We start from the raw sequence: 15,791 nt of genomic DNA on the forward strand, positions 1-15,791 counted from the left end.
TCACCACGGACAAGCCTTTTTGGGATGCCTGACGACCAGGTCTATGGCAGGTATAGGTTTCCACCCCATATCATCCTAGACCTGGTCAGGGAGTGGGAAGATGACCTAACATCCCCCACCCTCTGCTCCCAAGCATTGAGCCCCTTGGAGAAGGTGCTCAATGTCCTGCATTTTTTGGCCACTGGGTCTTTTCAGCGGACTACTGCCATAGTGGGTGGGGTCTCACAGGCCACGCAGTCACGCTGCCTACACCAGGTATTGGCAATCATGAAAGCGCGCCCCTCAGTCCGCAGGCACATATACATGCTCCGAACACCCGCAGAAAGGCAGGCCGTTGTCCTGGACTTTTACAGGGTGGCACACTTCCCCAAAGTGCTCGGTGCCATTGATTGCACCCATGTGGCCCTACGTCCACCTAGGGCCACTGAGCACATCTACCGAAACCGCAAGCACTGGCATTCCATCAACGTACAGGTGGTATGCGATGCAAAGGGAATCATCACCTCTGTCTATGCAAACTACCCTGGCTCGACCCATGACAGTTTCATATACAGAATGTCCGCCCTGAGCCGGACCCTGGAAGCTGGGCAGCATGGCGACACATGGCTCCTAGGTGATTACAAATGCCTGTGCACCTGCATGCATGTCACACACACACACAAATACACAAACCCCAATAATCACAACCATTATCACCTCTCCTGGGGACAGTGCCTACCCTCTGAGCAACCACATGATGACGCCAATCCGGAACCCCACCACACCACCCTGTGTAAGATACAATGCGGCCCACATTGCAACCAGGGCCATAGTGGAGCGCACATTCGGAGTGCTCAAGTCACGCTTCCGCTCCCTTGACCACTCTGGCGGGCAGCTACTCTATGCACCCCCAGTAGTGTGCAGGATCATAGTGGCAGCTTGTGTCCTGCACAATGTTGCAACACAGCAGGGCATACTGGTGGACATGGTGGTGCCCCCACATCCCCAACCACAGGCACAGGCGCTGCCCATGGGAGGGGATAGGGCACGTGGCGAGGAAGCCCGGTCCCAGCTTGTGGCCAGATTTTTCACCTAAACTCCCAACCCTGCAGAGTGCACACAGGCCTGGCACATACCACTCGATGATGACAAAGAGACAGTCAACTGTCACAACCTTACCACCCTGAGATTGTTGCCATGGAATTGCCACATTGTGTGCATCCCTAGCTACTTAAACACAAGCAATACTGTGTGACCAAAAGGCACACATGCAAGGTGTGAATCACACAGACCTGCAAAACAGGCCATGACTATCACTGGTATGTCACTCAAACCCTCCCAAACCACAAACCACAACATGACATGGCAAGCAATAGCCATACACCAACACAGTACCAATAAGGTACACATTGCCATGTGAAAAATGTAAATGGGCATCAGACAATGATGCCTGACATGGAATCAGATGAAATGACTGACCAACAACCTCCCACCCAAAATAAGTCATACCCAAATGCATTCCAAATGTCGTATTTGAAACATAACAATGAATGCCTGTCCACATGCACAATGTGCATTGCATAATCAACACTGCAGCTACAGTGTGCCATGACCACCTCCTGCAACACACTGCTCAGCGCACAGCACAGTCAACAGCCATTGTGTGTGATGCACACCGTGAGCATCACATCTAAGTGACAAACTACATAAAATAACAAAATGAAGCATGAACTGGATCATCAAATGGTCATAAAAGATTCGCTGCAGGGACACAGTGGGCACCAGAAGGCAAACAGAGTCTACACGTGGACATGTAAGGGTGGTTGTAAATGTAGTGGATCATAGTGCGAGTGTGTGGGTCAGTAGGGACATGCACTCAACATATGCATGTGAAATCAAGTGACCATCACTGTCCTCTACACATCACATGTGAACATTCACCATGTGTATAACCCAGCATGTCAAACCACAACTATCCCCTCACACCTGAAAGGTAAACACAACACATGAACAGGCATTGATGAGCAGAATACATCATGTACATAGTAAAGCACAATTACAATTTCAGGGTGCCCATCACACTGCAGGGTAAGGCAACTATCAACAACAAAACACCCCCCCCCCCCGCCTCCCTCACAAATCACCACGACCCACTGAACAACTGCATCTGGGTTATTCATCCGACATCCTTGATTTCCACCTGGCCACAGGATCACCCTTCCCCTTTGTCACCATCTCCCACCTTGTGTGTAAAAAGTTGCCAGCACCCTCAGAGTCCACCTAGATTTGCAAAAGCACAGAATCCAAGAGAACTCAAAGCAGGACAACACAGAAGCCAAGCAAATACTCTGCAGGCAGTAAAACAAACCAGAACAGCCTCCAGTAGATGACTTCAAGTAGCAGTATGCCACAAAGGTCAAGTATTACCACAATGATGTTAACAACCAAGGTAGCACAGTAAAACAATGTCACAACAGGATCTGAACCATGTGTGGTACATAACATAGAATGATGCAACATGAACGGATGTCTAGTGTCACAGCTCCCGTGTACAGGTGCCGGAGTGGCACGAACCAACCACCCCCACTGTGGCCCGGGTGCCTGCAAGGTCAAACTCACACCGGCCTCTGAGACCCTGGTGGGGAAGGAGGTTCAGGGATATGCAGTCGGCACAGGCATTGGCATACTGGATAACCGGAATGAGGGGCAGGAGAGGGGAGTAGGATTGACATGGGAAAGAAGGGAATGCACCAAAATGTAGTACACACATTAACACATACACAAATAGACCAAACTTGTTCACATGCACATAGCAGCAAATTACTCAAATGGAAGTCAAAGAGAAACTTATCTCTGGGGTGAGTGCTGGCCTCCTGCCTGCGCACTCTCCGGTCTGGTAACAGGAGCAGTTCAATGCTGCAAAGAGAGCCACAGTTAATAATCCGTGCGTGCCCAAAACACACAAACACACCACCAAATATGCCCCAAAGTAACAAAATACTCTACAAACAGACAATCTTGTGTGGATGCTTCATACCCATACGTAACATTACGCCTGTGATGGTTCATACACAGTCAATGCATTAAGTCAGACGCCGGTGGGTGCGTGGCAAATGGAACACCAATGTGTCACGATTCACACAACATGCAATGTTCCCTGGGTAAGCAGACAGACGCATATAGCAAGGTCTGACTTCAGAACAAGTCCTGTACCACCATGACCAAAATAAAGTAGCCAGTGCATGTATCGAATTCTACTTGGAAATGAAATGCACTGCACCCAAGTCTGTCTCTTGCTGTCTGTCCCTGTGAGCTGCTTCATTCCATGTCTTGCAACGCTACATGGCTAATACAAGTGCCTCAATGGACCATGGTGGAACGGAGGGTATGTGCCACTGCCCATGCAGGTGCCCCAGACAACTTTCCCATCAACTAGCCATCAGTCCACCAACACATCTGAGCTGTATTGTGTGCTTCAACACCAATATTTGTCCAAGCTCACCGTCAGTGCTGCTACTAAGCATGCATGTTCAACTGGCCAGGTGGAAGGTTTGCTGTGTTGTGACCGCCTTGTGCTGCTCACCTTGCCTGGAGTCCCTTGAAACACGTCATCGTTTATTGGATGTATGATCGCAATCCCTGTGCCTCTGCTTGCGCACATATGCGCATGTCGGCACCACCAAACGTGTCCAGTTTCCAGACGTCCAATGGCCCATGTCTGCTGGCAAAGGTGGTCTTGAGGCTCATCCCCCTGCAGAAAGTCCATGAAACACATGATTAATGCTTAATATTCATCTGTGTGTGTCTCTTCAGGCATTACATGAGTGGACCATGTCAAAGACGTACATCAGAAATCACACCATCAGTCCGTCTTTCACAGCAACAGTGTGGAACACTCTATCTACGGCATGATTTTCAACAAGCACATGTTCATTAAAGATAAGAAACATACTACACAATACATAGCAATGAATGTACACATGAATCATTAAACACCCCATCTAGCAAAAGAAGAACAGTGGTCAATTACACCCCAATCATCCCCACTAGGGGTGTTAACACAAGTTCCACAGCAGCAGACATGCCACAGATATGACAGTCCATTGCCCTTGTGTAATAGGCTGTTACACCGAACCATCCTTGCGAGCCCATGGACAAGGGAAGCAGGAGTGGCATATGTGAGTCAAGGACCCCAAGCAGCAAACACATACACAAGACAAGCTTGAAGGGCCCAGCTGGAACAGACAGTGTATGCTTTCAAAAGCCACAAAGCACCACACCGTCACATGAAAGCACAATAGACTACCAATTTTAAACTATATTAACTAATTACACTAACTATGAAAAACCTACTTTACCTATTTAAACTAACTATCAAACAGAAACTTAACTAACTAAACTAAAAGAAAAATCAAAAATGGCCACATTCGACCCGGGGGGGGAGGGATCCAGGAGGGGGGAGGTACAGGGTGCTGCTCAACACCCACATGCTATGATGCTGAGGAAAAAAAAAACTCCATGGGCTCAACGCCTGCACAGCCCGACCTATGTGGGAGATAGATTGTCGTCCGAGTCTGGCTCTTCCTGGAAAGGAGGACGTGGCACAGGAGCAGGACCACGCCTAGCCGCAGCTTGCCCCTCGTCGGCAGCAGGTCTGCCGGACGGGTGAGCCTGGTTCTGTGTGGCGATGACATGTAGGTCTGCATGCAGAACCTCCCGTGATACATGTGCTTCCTCTTGCAAGGTAGCACGTGTAACACGGAGTTCCTCCTGCAAGGCCTGGCTGGACAACTGCTGCACCTCCCAGCAAGCATGTAGCTCAGCCGAGATGGTACGCTCAAGATGTGCAAACCTCTCCTCTGCCCGCTTCCTCTGGGACATCAGAAGGACACCCAGAGTGGATCTGAGGGAAGCATGCTCCACCCTCAGGGCCTTCATGTGTGCCTCTGTGTGAGCAGCAATTGCTTGACACAGAGATGACATTTCAGCCTGGCGTGCCTTGTCTGAGGCCGCCATGCCCAGCCTGAGCGAGCGGGCTGTGGACCATGCCGCCTGATGCTGGAGAAGCACCTGCCTAGCAGGGGGGAGCACAGATTGGGCCACACGCTCCATGCTCTCAGCGATGTTCTCCATTGCTGCCCCCTGCCATTCAGAATTGGCAGTCATGTTTTGCTCCCACTCAGTATACTGTGGTTGCGCGCGGCAACCACGTTGCTGGGCTTGACCCCTGCGGCACCCAAGGACCGTGTGTCCTTGTTGTGTTGGCACCACCCGCAGCTGCACGACCACATGCCCCGTCAACGTGATGTCCCAGGCACATCAGTGACTGGTGTGGAGGGTGACCCTGCGTCCCGATCCACCACGGGCGGAGGTTCCAAGACTGTCTGACCCCTCAGTGCAGGTGTCGCGGACAGAGGAGTATCCACTTCAGAATCACTCACCCCTGACATATGGACCTGATGCTCATCCAACTCGACATGGTTGTCAAAGTGTTCTTCAGGGCTGGACTCATAGGCAGCCAGAGACAAGATGGACTGTAGAACTTGGGGGTTTTCGTGCCTACCACCCCACTCCCCCCACTTGTGCTGGGTTGATGTAGTGATAACAACCCTGTGCCTGGCATGACAACACCATCCTCCGGCTCCATTGCATCATCATCTGAAAAATAGAGAGAAAAAAGGTCACTACACATGTTAGAAGCACACAACACACACACACACCGACAACAAACACATCAGGCAGACATGTGACACACAAAATAGAACCTGGCATGCATGCTGGGTCAACTTGGAATTGCTTCTGTGATCAGACCTGTTGAAAGGTGGCAGTCTGCATTGAAGTGGGTCTATGCAGTGCAGCAAATATGTATGTTACTCACTACCTACATGTACAAGGACTCCATGGTGTGTGTCAGAAAATGTGGAGGCATTGCAAGGTCAACTTCAGGCATCACGTGCAATGTGCATTCAATGGGTAGCATATCTACAAGCAAAGCACCCCTCCACCCAAGTGCAAAAGCAGGGATGTCTAGCGTGGTATCAAAAGGCTGACCATAGACCTGTGTTTTGACAGACAGTGTTGACTAGCATCAACAGCTTCATGTGAGTCAAGTGACAACACTGCAAATGATGAAGGGACAGTAAGCAGGACACATGATGAAACCTCTGGAGTCCACCCACGTGTGAAGAAGACACTACACCAGTTGGACAGAGTCATTGGCCATTAAACAGGCTGAGGCCTGTGACCCTCACAGATTGTCAGACACTAAACATGTGTGCAACGCAGTACTGAGCCACAGTTGACATGGGAAGGAAGATGAAATGCCATGCAATTTGGGTCATCATGGACTTGTGTAACAGTGATCATCCAGTCATGGACACATATGGGCATGCGTGGAATGCACATGGAGCATGAATGGGCACTCATGTCCCTGCGGGGCGTCTGACCTCTGCACAGTCCAAGTGAGACACCCTGCATTAAGTACTAAGGATGTACCACAATGGATATGTCTGGCAGATTGGACGCTGGATGTTAGAATGTACACAGGAGGCATGACCAGGGAAGTAACCAACGGCAATATTGTAGCAGACCAGTGCTAATATGGAATTGGGGTGCAGAGCAGGGGGTTGAGGGGCAAGGGAGCATGCCTAGATTGGCTACCCCTTGCAGGCAGAGGACACATGCACGTCAGTCATGCTATGCATAGTTCCTGGGCTGAGAGGAAGCTCACCCCATGCTACATGCAGAAGTGCAGTGAGCTGGAACATGGACGTGAGGGGCATACTGGTAACCAGCATGTGACTACGGTGCAAAAGTGGTGATGTGGACAGTCCCCATCTGCTCCACATGTCCACCATCCAGCAGAATAGACATGCATCAGGGAAGCATTGCATTACTCACACATCATAACCATGTACACGTGACATGTAGTGGCAGTCATGCACAACACATCACACAAGTAAAACACACACGTCCTCGACAAACACGCATCAACACTCACCGGACTGGGCATCAAAGTCCGGCATCTCTCCCACTCCTTCGACCGATTCAGATGGTATGAACTCTGCAACGAGTGACTCATGCAGAGTGAGGTCTTCCTCCTCCGGTGCAGGCCCACCGCCAGTCACCAGAGTCAAGTTGTAATTTGAGGCACGCTTAGCCTTAGCGCTGCGTTTGAGGTAATTCCAACGCTTTTTGCACTCTTGCGCCGTGCGCACCTCATGGCCAAATGCACTCACATGTTCCGCAACTTGCTTCCAGTGGGTATCACGGTGGGCAGCCGTAGTCTGACAATTAGCACCCACTTGCATGTCACGGCTGTGTTTCCGCACGTAGCCCACGAGGAAGTCCAGTTCCTGGTTGCAGAAAGGCTTCTTCCTCGATGTGCAGGAGGTTGTGGCTGTGTGTCGGGTCCCAGCCTGTGCTGCAGGTGCAACCTTCCTCCTCTTGGATTGTGGCGCAGACCCTGGCTGGCTGATGCTGCCCTGATCAGTATGGCCAGTGGGACTGGTGGATTGAGCCAAGGGAGTGGCAGGTGGAGGGACGACCAAAGGGCTGACTTGTGTCAGTGGCAGCTGGGTGCCCCCTAATGGACCCTGCGCATCAACATCCGCTGTGGCAGAGTCATTGACCGCAACTGTCCCGGTTGGCAGACTCACAAGCGGGGTGCTGTTGGTTGCATCTGCCCCTGCACTTGACAACACCCAGCTGTTAGGGGCAGCAAATGACATTACTGCCCCAGGGACACGTGTCTTGGTCAGGACAGCCCTGCGTGCCCCTACGGATTCCCTCCGGTCCTGTTGGAAATCTTCCAAGGGCTCTTCACCAACGCAGCCTGCGCTGGCAGACCCTGAGCCTGGGTGGTGGTGTCCACAGCTGCACCTGCAGCTACCACTACCCTTGGGCCTGTGGCAGTTGATGAAACGGACTGCCGGGTCACATGGGCACCAGTGCCAGATGCAGAAGCTGCATCTCCCGGAACCACAGGGGGTGGTGGCATGACTGCACTGACACATGGCACAACATCGTGCTCAAGTGGCGCACCCCTGCCTCTTCCCCCTCTGCGGCCACCCTAGACACCTTGGAGTCCCCCGACTCCCTGGTCACCCCAGCCACGTCCCTGACCACGCCTGCCACAAGGAGTACGCCCAGCTGAGGCGCCCCTCACCTTTGGTGGCCTCCCAACCATGGCACAGATGGAGTAGTGCCAGCACAGATGGAGTAGTGCCAATGGGAGGTGTACACCACAATTGACCTGGGCAATTGGGGTGAAGGGGGTGGGATGCAAGATGTTAACAGCCTCCCTGCTCCTGCAAGGCTGTATGTCACCCCGGTGATGTAGTGACGGGTCACACTATGCTCAGGCACCCCAAAACTTCAGTAAAACCGTGCACGCAACCCTGCAGCCTACGTGTGTGGAATCAACTTCCCTCAGTAAGCGGTGGCACCCAGTAAAATGAAAAACGCGTACGCGTGGGACACGCACGCTACTATGACCTCGAAAACAGGTGCGATACACAGGGGCACCCGCAGTGGGTAAAATAGCATGCGCGACTCACCCTCTGGCTAGCGTGATAATGAAAAACACGCGTAGCCAATACCCCCGCCAAAAGAAGAGATACGTCCTCGATCGCTGTGAAGATGTGATGGCGTGCGAAACAACACGAAGCAGCTACACACGTCGGTCTCCACGAAAGGTACGTACAGCGAACTGCTGGCCCCGCTCACCTTTAACCCGTTCTGAGGGAAACGCACGCGCGTGTCACGTCATTTACGCGCGTAGGCCCTTTCCTCGGATTACACGCATTCACACGCGGACGTGCAGTTTTTTCACGCACGCTGAACCACTATGCCCACGTCACAAGGGAAACGCCCGCGCGTGTAACATCAGAGAAGCGCTTACGCGCTAAGGGCTTTTGGTCCAATGAAAACACGTACGTGTGCTGGCCCGCTTACGCGCTAAGGGCCTTTCCTCCAATTACACGCTGACGTGCAATTTTTTCATGTGCCAAATCACTCCGTATCAAGCTGGCCACACGAAAACACACGGCAGACTACGCTCCTGCCCAGAAGGGCGAATGACTGCCCCCCAGAACCCCAAGCACGCTCCCACCTGCAATCTGCTGCTGCCTGACTGCCTGCTGCCCACGTGCCCTGCCATTTGCTGCCTGCACGTCAGCCAGGGGTGCAGTTGCTGTGACCACCTCTGCTGGAACCGAAGACTCCCGACTGGGATTCCATCACTCCACAGCCCAGCCCCAGGACCCAGTTGCCCACCCACTCCTGCCTCTGGGGTTGCCATGTCAAGCACAACACCATCTGGCAGCACTGGCAACCCCCAGCCAGAGAGGCAGAGGGCCACCAGCTTCAGTGCCAGGGAAGTTGGTGTCCTGGTGGAGCAAGTCCTGGGGCAGTATGATGCCCTCTTTGGAAGTTTGCGCGCCGATAATGAAGGACGGACCAGTTTCTGGATGGACATTGTGACTGCCATCAACGTGGAGGGGGAGGCAGTCCGTGACTTACATCATGTCAAGAAGCGCTGGGAGGACTTCAGGACCAGGACCCTCAACAAGGCCCGGCGCCTCGCGAAGGCAGCGGATGCCGAGGGGTGCCGGGGCCAGCTGTCGGACCACCAAATGAGGGTCCTGGAATGCATATGCCCAGCGCTCTACGTCCAGATCCTTGAGAGGCAGACCCGTCTGGAGTAGAGCGGTAAGTGTACATGCAGGGTGATTGGACGCTGCGTGTGTCGTGGTGTGCCAGTAGTGTGCAGTTTGCACATGTGTTTTTGTAGGGCCATGTTGGGATGTGTATGAACATGGGCATGAGGCTGCCACATGTGTGTACTCTCAAGTGTGAGACACATTGATTTTGTATGTGTTGGTAAGCATGCTGGACAAATGCAGGTGTGGGAGCACACATGTTTGAATTTTTGTGTATGTACATTGGCATGGTTGTGGCATGGATGGTGGTTCCTAATGCATGTATCTGCACTGTGTACATGTGCATGTGTGTGTATTTGACAAGTGTGCAACTGTGATGCAACATGGATGCATGTGACTCTGATATGTAGAAGGCTGAATGGCAGATCTGACATGTATGGTGATCTCATCACTGCAACAGTTGGAGGAGATGTAGACATGCATGTAAGTGTGGTGGTGTGTGTGCATGTCTACTGCACTCCCTGTGTTTCATGTGATGTCTGGCTCACCTCTACTCATGCTGTTGTATGTGTATGGATGGTGCTGGCTGTTGTGATATGGCAGTGGAATTGCTCATGTGTGTGAGTTGAAATGACATGTGTGTTGGGGATTGTGATGCCATGTCTGAAGTTTGACACTGCCACTCATGTGCAACTGTCATGTGTGTATCGCTCCATTGTACAGTGCCCTGATGCCTGTGTCCTATCTCTCCCTGTCTGCAGCGTCAACTGATGAAGAGGGCGGAGAGGGTGCTGTGGAGCACAGCGCAGGGATCGCACCGCCAGCCGGAGACGCAAGGCCCGGCTCCCCTCCCAGGTTGTGATCTCGTAAGGGAGTGAGGAATCCGGTGCCGCGTCCCAGGCCGCAGCTGCCGAGGGTAGGTCCAAGAGGCGGAGGTCGGAGTTGGACTCCTCGGCAGCAGAAGGGGCAGCTGAGACCCCACAGGGTCAGACGGAGGAAGATGGCACGGAGTCATCAAGGTTGGTGGGGGGGTTTGGTGGAGGAGGAGGCCGTGCAAGGCACAGACACGGGGTCTGGAGGTGGGGATTCCACTGGTGATAGTGGTGCAGTTCAGGGGCAGGGACAGGAGGCAGCACAGGCCACCGCGGAGGTGCCTGTGTGTAATCCTGTCCCCGATCCTGTGACTGCATCATCCTGCACCAGCAGGGATGCCTACGTCCAGACCCGTTTTCAGGGAAGGGATCCTCTTACAACAACTGGCCTTCCTCTCCCTGCGGACGTGGCTATCCGGGACCGGGTTGAGCCTGTCGTGAGTGGGATGGCGTTGCGTCAACGGGGCTTGCGAGTTGACCTGCAGTGTTTTTGTGAGGACACTGCACGTCATCTCAAATGCCTCGTTGACCTACTGGGACGGGTCACCAGGGCTGGATTCCTCTGTTTTCTGGACCTTGTTCCGAACCCCTCCTCACCTGAACCCCCTATGCGCCAGTCGTCCTCCATGCCATCTTCCCACTCATTAATCACCTGGGTACCCTGTGAAGCTGCCTCTGACCCTGCGGCCAGGCTGGTGGAGGACACATCCCTGCCACAGTCGGGAGTCGGACGTCCAGCAGGGGTGGCCACCTCAAAAACTGCACCCCAGCCAGAGGAGGATGTGCAGGCAGCAAGAGCCAGGGCACAGGCAGAGTCACAGCAGCAGCAACAAGGTGGGAGCCATGATGGCTCGGGGCCTTCAACATCGGAGGGGCAGGCATCGGCCAGAGGGCAGGAGGACCCAGGACTGGAAGTGTCTTCCGTGTGGCAGCGGTTAGGCCATGCTATAGATGCGGAGCGGCAGCGGGCAGAAGAGGCACGGCTCACAATGGTCAGGGCGGAGAACTCCATGCGTAGGGCTCTGAGGCGGGCCGAGTGCCTCGAGGCAATTCGCAGGGACCTGGAGGTCCACATGTCATCGTCCCTGCGAACCCTCAGGGCCATGGAAGAGGACCGCCTCCGGGACATCAAGCAGGAGTTCGATGATGCCCTGGCCCGGGAAATCGGGAAGTGAGCCGTCGGACTTGCCCGCTGCCATTGTAAATAGTTTTTAGAGTTAGGTTTCCTTTTCCTTTTCCTTTTATTTGTGGTCAATGGACAGTGCCACACACATTTGTATATTGTTTTATTTTTATGTACTTTCTTAGGTAGGTTTAATTTGTTTGGTTGGGCTCATGGACCCTTTACATAGTTGGACAATGGATTGATTTGATTTATTTTTTGGATTTTGCACATGGATTCATGGATTTTTTTTGGACAATGGATTGTGAATAGTTTGATCATGGATTAATTAGAATATTTGTTTTCATTATGGACTTGGAGTAATGGATTTTGTTTTGGGACAATGTATTGTAAATAGTTGGGCTATGGAATAATTTGAATTTTTATTTTCATTATGAACATGAAGCAATGGATTTTTTTTTTTACCTTTGGATTTGCGTTGGTGGAGGGAGAGTTTGGACTGTTTTTCTTTCACATTTTTTTGGATTGGTTATAATTTTCATTCACTCATCTTTTGCACATGCTTTTCATTTCATGTTTGCTATTTTTGTATGATTTCATTTCATTTATTTATTTTTGTACATAATACATATTCATATTTTATTTCCATGTGTGGGATTCGCTCATTGAGTTGATGCATGTGAAAATGTGTGTTTACACAATCAATGCCAACCAGTGTATCTGTGTGACAGACATGTGTTGATGTACATAGTTGACTTTTGGTTTGTGTCTTGAGATATGCATGTCAGTGTGGGGTGGATTGGGAAATCATTGCGTCTCAAGAATGGGGTGGCGTGATGTGGTTTTTTTGGTGTAGAAGTGGCCCATGATTGTGCTTCTTTATTTTGTGTAGGGGGGACATGAGTGGGGGCCTGCTGGCAGGTGCCCCTCACTGCTGGGGGCTGGGGGTGCAGGGGGACATGAGTGGGACATGAGTGGGGGCCTGCTGGCAGGTGCCCTTCACTGCTGGGGGGTGGGGGTGCAGGTGGACATGAGTGGGACATGAGTCGGGGCCTGCTGGCAGGTGCCCTTCACTGCTAGGGGGTGGGGATGCAGTGGGACATGAGTGGGACATGAGTGGGGGCCTGCTAGCAGGTGCCCCTCACTGCTGGGGGGCGGGGTGCAGGGGGACATGAGTGGGGGCCTGCTGGCAGGTACCTGTCACTGCTGGGGGGTGGGGGTGCAGGGGGACATGAGTGGGGGCCTGCGGGCAGGTGCCCCTCACTGCTGAGGGGTGGGGGTGCAGGGGGACATGAGTGGGACATGAGTGGGGGCCTGCTGGCAGGTGCCTGTCACTGCTGGGGGCTGGGGGTGCAGGGGGACATGGGTGGGACATAAGTGGGGGCCTGCTGGCAGGTGCCCCTCACTGCAGGGGGTGGGGGTGCAGGGGGACATGAGTGGGACATGAGTGGGGGCCTGCTGGCAGGTGCCCCTCACTGCTGGGGGGTGGGGGTGCAGGGGGACATGAGTTGGTGATCACTAGTGGAAGGTGACATGTGTGCTGGCTGGGGGGCATGCCCAGGGGTGCAGGGTAGTCCCCTGTGTTGTGGGTTTCCTGCAGGGGCCGTAGATGGGGTGGAGGGCACACCTGGGAGGACCCACACTTCCAATTCACGTGTACCCCACTCACACAGGGCCAATTGCGTGTGAAACTTCCCGCGAACCCCAGTAATACACGTACCTAACTCGCACAGGCCCTTTCGCGTGTGAAACTTCCCGCGAACCCCAGTAATACACGTACCCCCACTCGCACAGGGCCAATCGCGGGTGAAACTTTCCGCGAACCCCAGTAATACACGTACCCCACTCGCACAGGGCCTATCGCATGTGAAACTTCCCGCAAACCCCAGTAATACACGTACCCCACTCGCACAGGGCCAATCGCAAGTGAAACTTCCTGCGAACCCCAGTAATACATGTACCCCACTCGCACAGGGCCAATTGTGTGTGAAACTTCACGCGAACCCCAGTAATACACGTACCCCACTCGCACAGGGCCAATCGCGTGTGAAACTTCCCGCGAACCCCAGTATTACACGTACCCCGCTCGCACAGGGCCAATCGCGTGTGAAACTTCCGGCGAACCCCAGTAATACACGTACCCCACTCGCACAGGGCCAATCGCGTGTGCAACTTCCCGCGCACCCCAGTAATACACGTTCCCCGCTTGCCGTTTGCTATGTGGCGGCCATGTATACTAGTACAGGGTTAGCGCAGCCCTTTGCGCTGGATTGGGGATTTTGATGGCTTTTCCCGGCACGAGGGGCATTCTTCGGGGCATAACTGGTGTTGCTGCAGGGTCGCTGCGCCACTCTGCGCCATGGCTGGTTTTGGTAGCTAAAATCCATGAATACACTGTGCGCGGAAATGGATTTTAGCGCACGCGGCTGGCGCAGAGATTCGCACGCGCACACTGTGCGCCAGCCGCGTGCGCCTCTTGTGCGCTAAATTCTATGAATTACCCCCTTAAACTGCATAAGCGATCAACACGAGATATCAACACGAGCTATGCCAAGCTTTGCACCCTTAATAGCTAATACTTCAGAGCCATTGAACTTAACAATAAGGTATGCTCTGATTGTGGCACTTTGATGAAAGGCACTAATGTACCTACGAATCTCAGTTATGTACAAACTGTTTAAAGGAATTCACTACTATTAGAGTGAGTAGACAGTCGCATGATCGCAAATTCAATACTATGGTTGTTAATCTTTGTTTTTAGCCATCTTTTAACATAGCAGAGAAAAGAGAATTTATGGTTACATATCCCTGCATCCACCTTTGATGGATGGTCTGTAAATAACTTACTCTGTCAAAGGTCACACCGTCAATGTTTTTATAGGTAGTCATTACCTCTTCCATTATGGTCTGATTATCTAAATGTATTAAGGTCTCAAAATTTGATGCTAATTTATATTGCACTCTGGCCGAAATCCTCATGATGTTAAATTCTAATAGCAGATATTCAACTGGCACAGCTTTAGGCATAAATAAAATGTGCAATATCTTAGTTTCAAACTTTACAAGCTCAGAGGTAAGTCTGTCTCCCCATATTTCAATCCTGTAAGTCATGCACGGAACAATTTTAGCAGAATATAGCAACAGAATAGTCTTAATAGAGAATCCTCCTTGTGTGCTAATAAAGTGGTTCAAAGCATGGCACACCTGCCTGCATTTGATTTTAATTTCTTGCCATTGTGTCCCTCAATTTAGTTTATTGTCAAGGTAGACCCCTAAATATTTATAGTGGTGAACTACTTCAACAGCATTCGAGTCAACCTACCAAGTCATTCGATTGGATTTATGACTTTTGGTTTTACCCAGGAAGGTGACAATTTTGGTTTTTGCTTGTTAATTTACAAACCATTTTCATTAGCTTAGCTGCCCAGTTTCTCTTGGAGTCCTAATGGGCTATAATGAAGCAGTAGAAGATTGTCTGCATATCCGAGCCATTCAATCTGCAAACTACCTAACTTAAGTGGGAAGGATCTGCTAGATTTAAGGCACCGGCAAGATCAGCCAAGTATAAATTAAACAGTGCGAAACTGGCCACTCACGTGCCCCTCTCCATCCAATCTCACACGCACTGAGGTGTTACAGTAAAGTACTTTAATCATGGACAGCAGACTGGGGCGAATCTTCCATGCTACATGTTTGTTCTGTAGGTGATTTCGCAAGATGGTATCGAAGGCAGCACTAAAATCGATAAATGCGCCATAAACAGGGAGTTGGTGACAAGCCCATGCATGCTCGATCAGACTAATCAAGATCAACAGTTTGTGTGTAGTGCTAGATTTTGCTATAAATCCTGTTTGATTAGATGGTAATATTGAATTTTCATTAATCCAATTATTACGTTCTTTAAGTTGATCTTTTGTGAAGATTTTCCCTGGAATGTCTAGCATAGCTAGCATGCGGTAGTTTAAGGGGTCATTCCAGCACCCTTTTTTATGTATTGGAAGTATGATGCTCTCTTTCCAAATGGGAGGAACATCCCTCATTTCCCAATGTGTGTAAAAAGGGTATGTAGTGAGTTGGCCCACAGCTCGGGGACAACCGCAAGAGCCTGTCACATGTTCCGTCTGGGCCAACAAGCAAATTATAAACCTCCTTGTC

Source organism: Ambystoma mexicanum, chromosome 5p, assembly GCF_040938575.1.
Source record: "Ambystoma mexicanum isolate Mex_15411 chromosome 5p, UKY_AmexF1_1, whole genome shotgun sequence".
NCBI lineage: Eukaryota > Metazoa > Chordata > Amphibia > Caudata > Ambystomatidae > Ambystoma > Ambystoma mexicanum.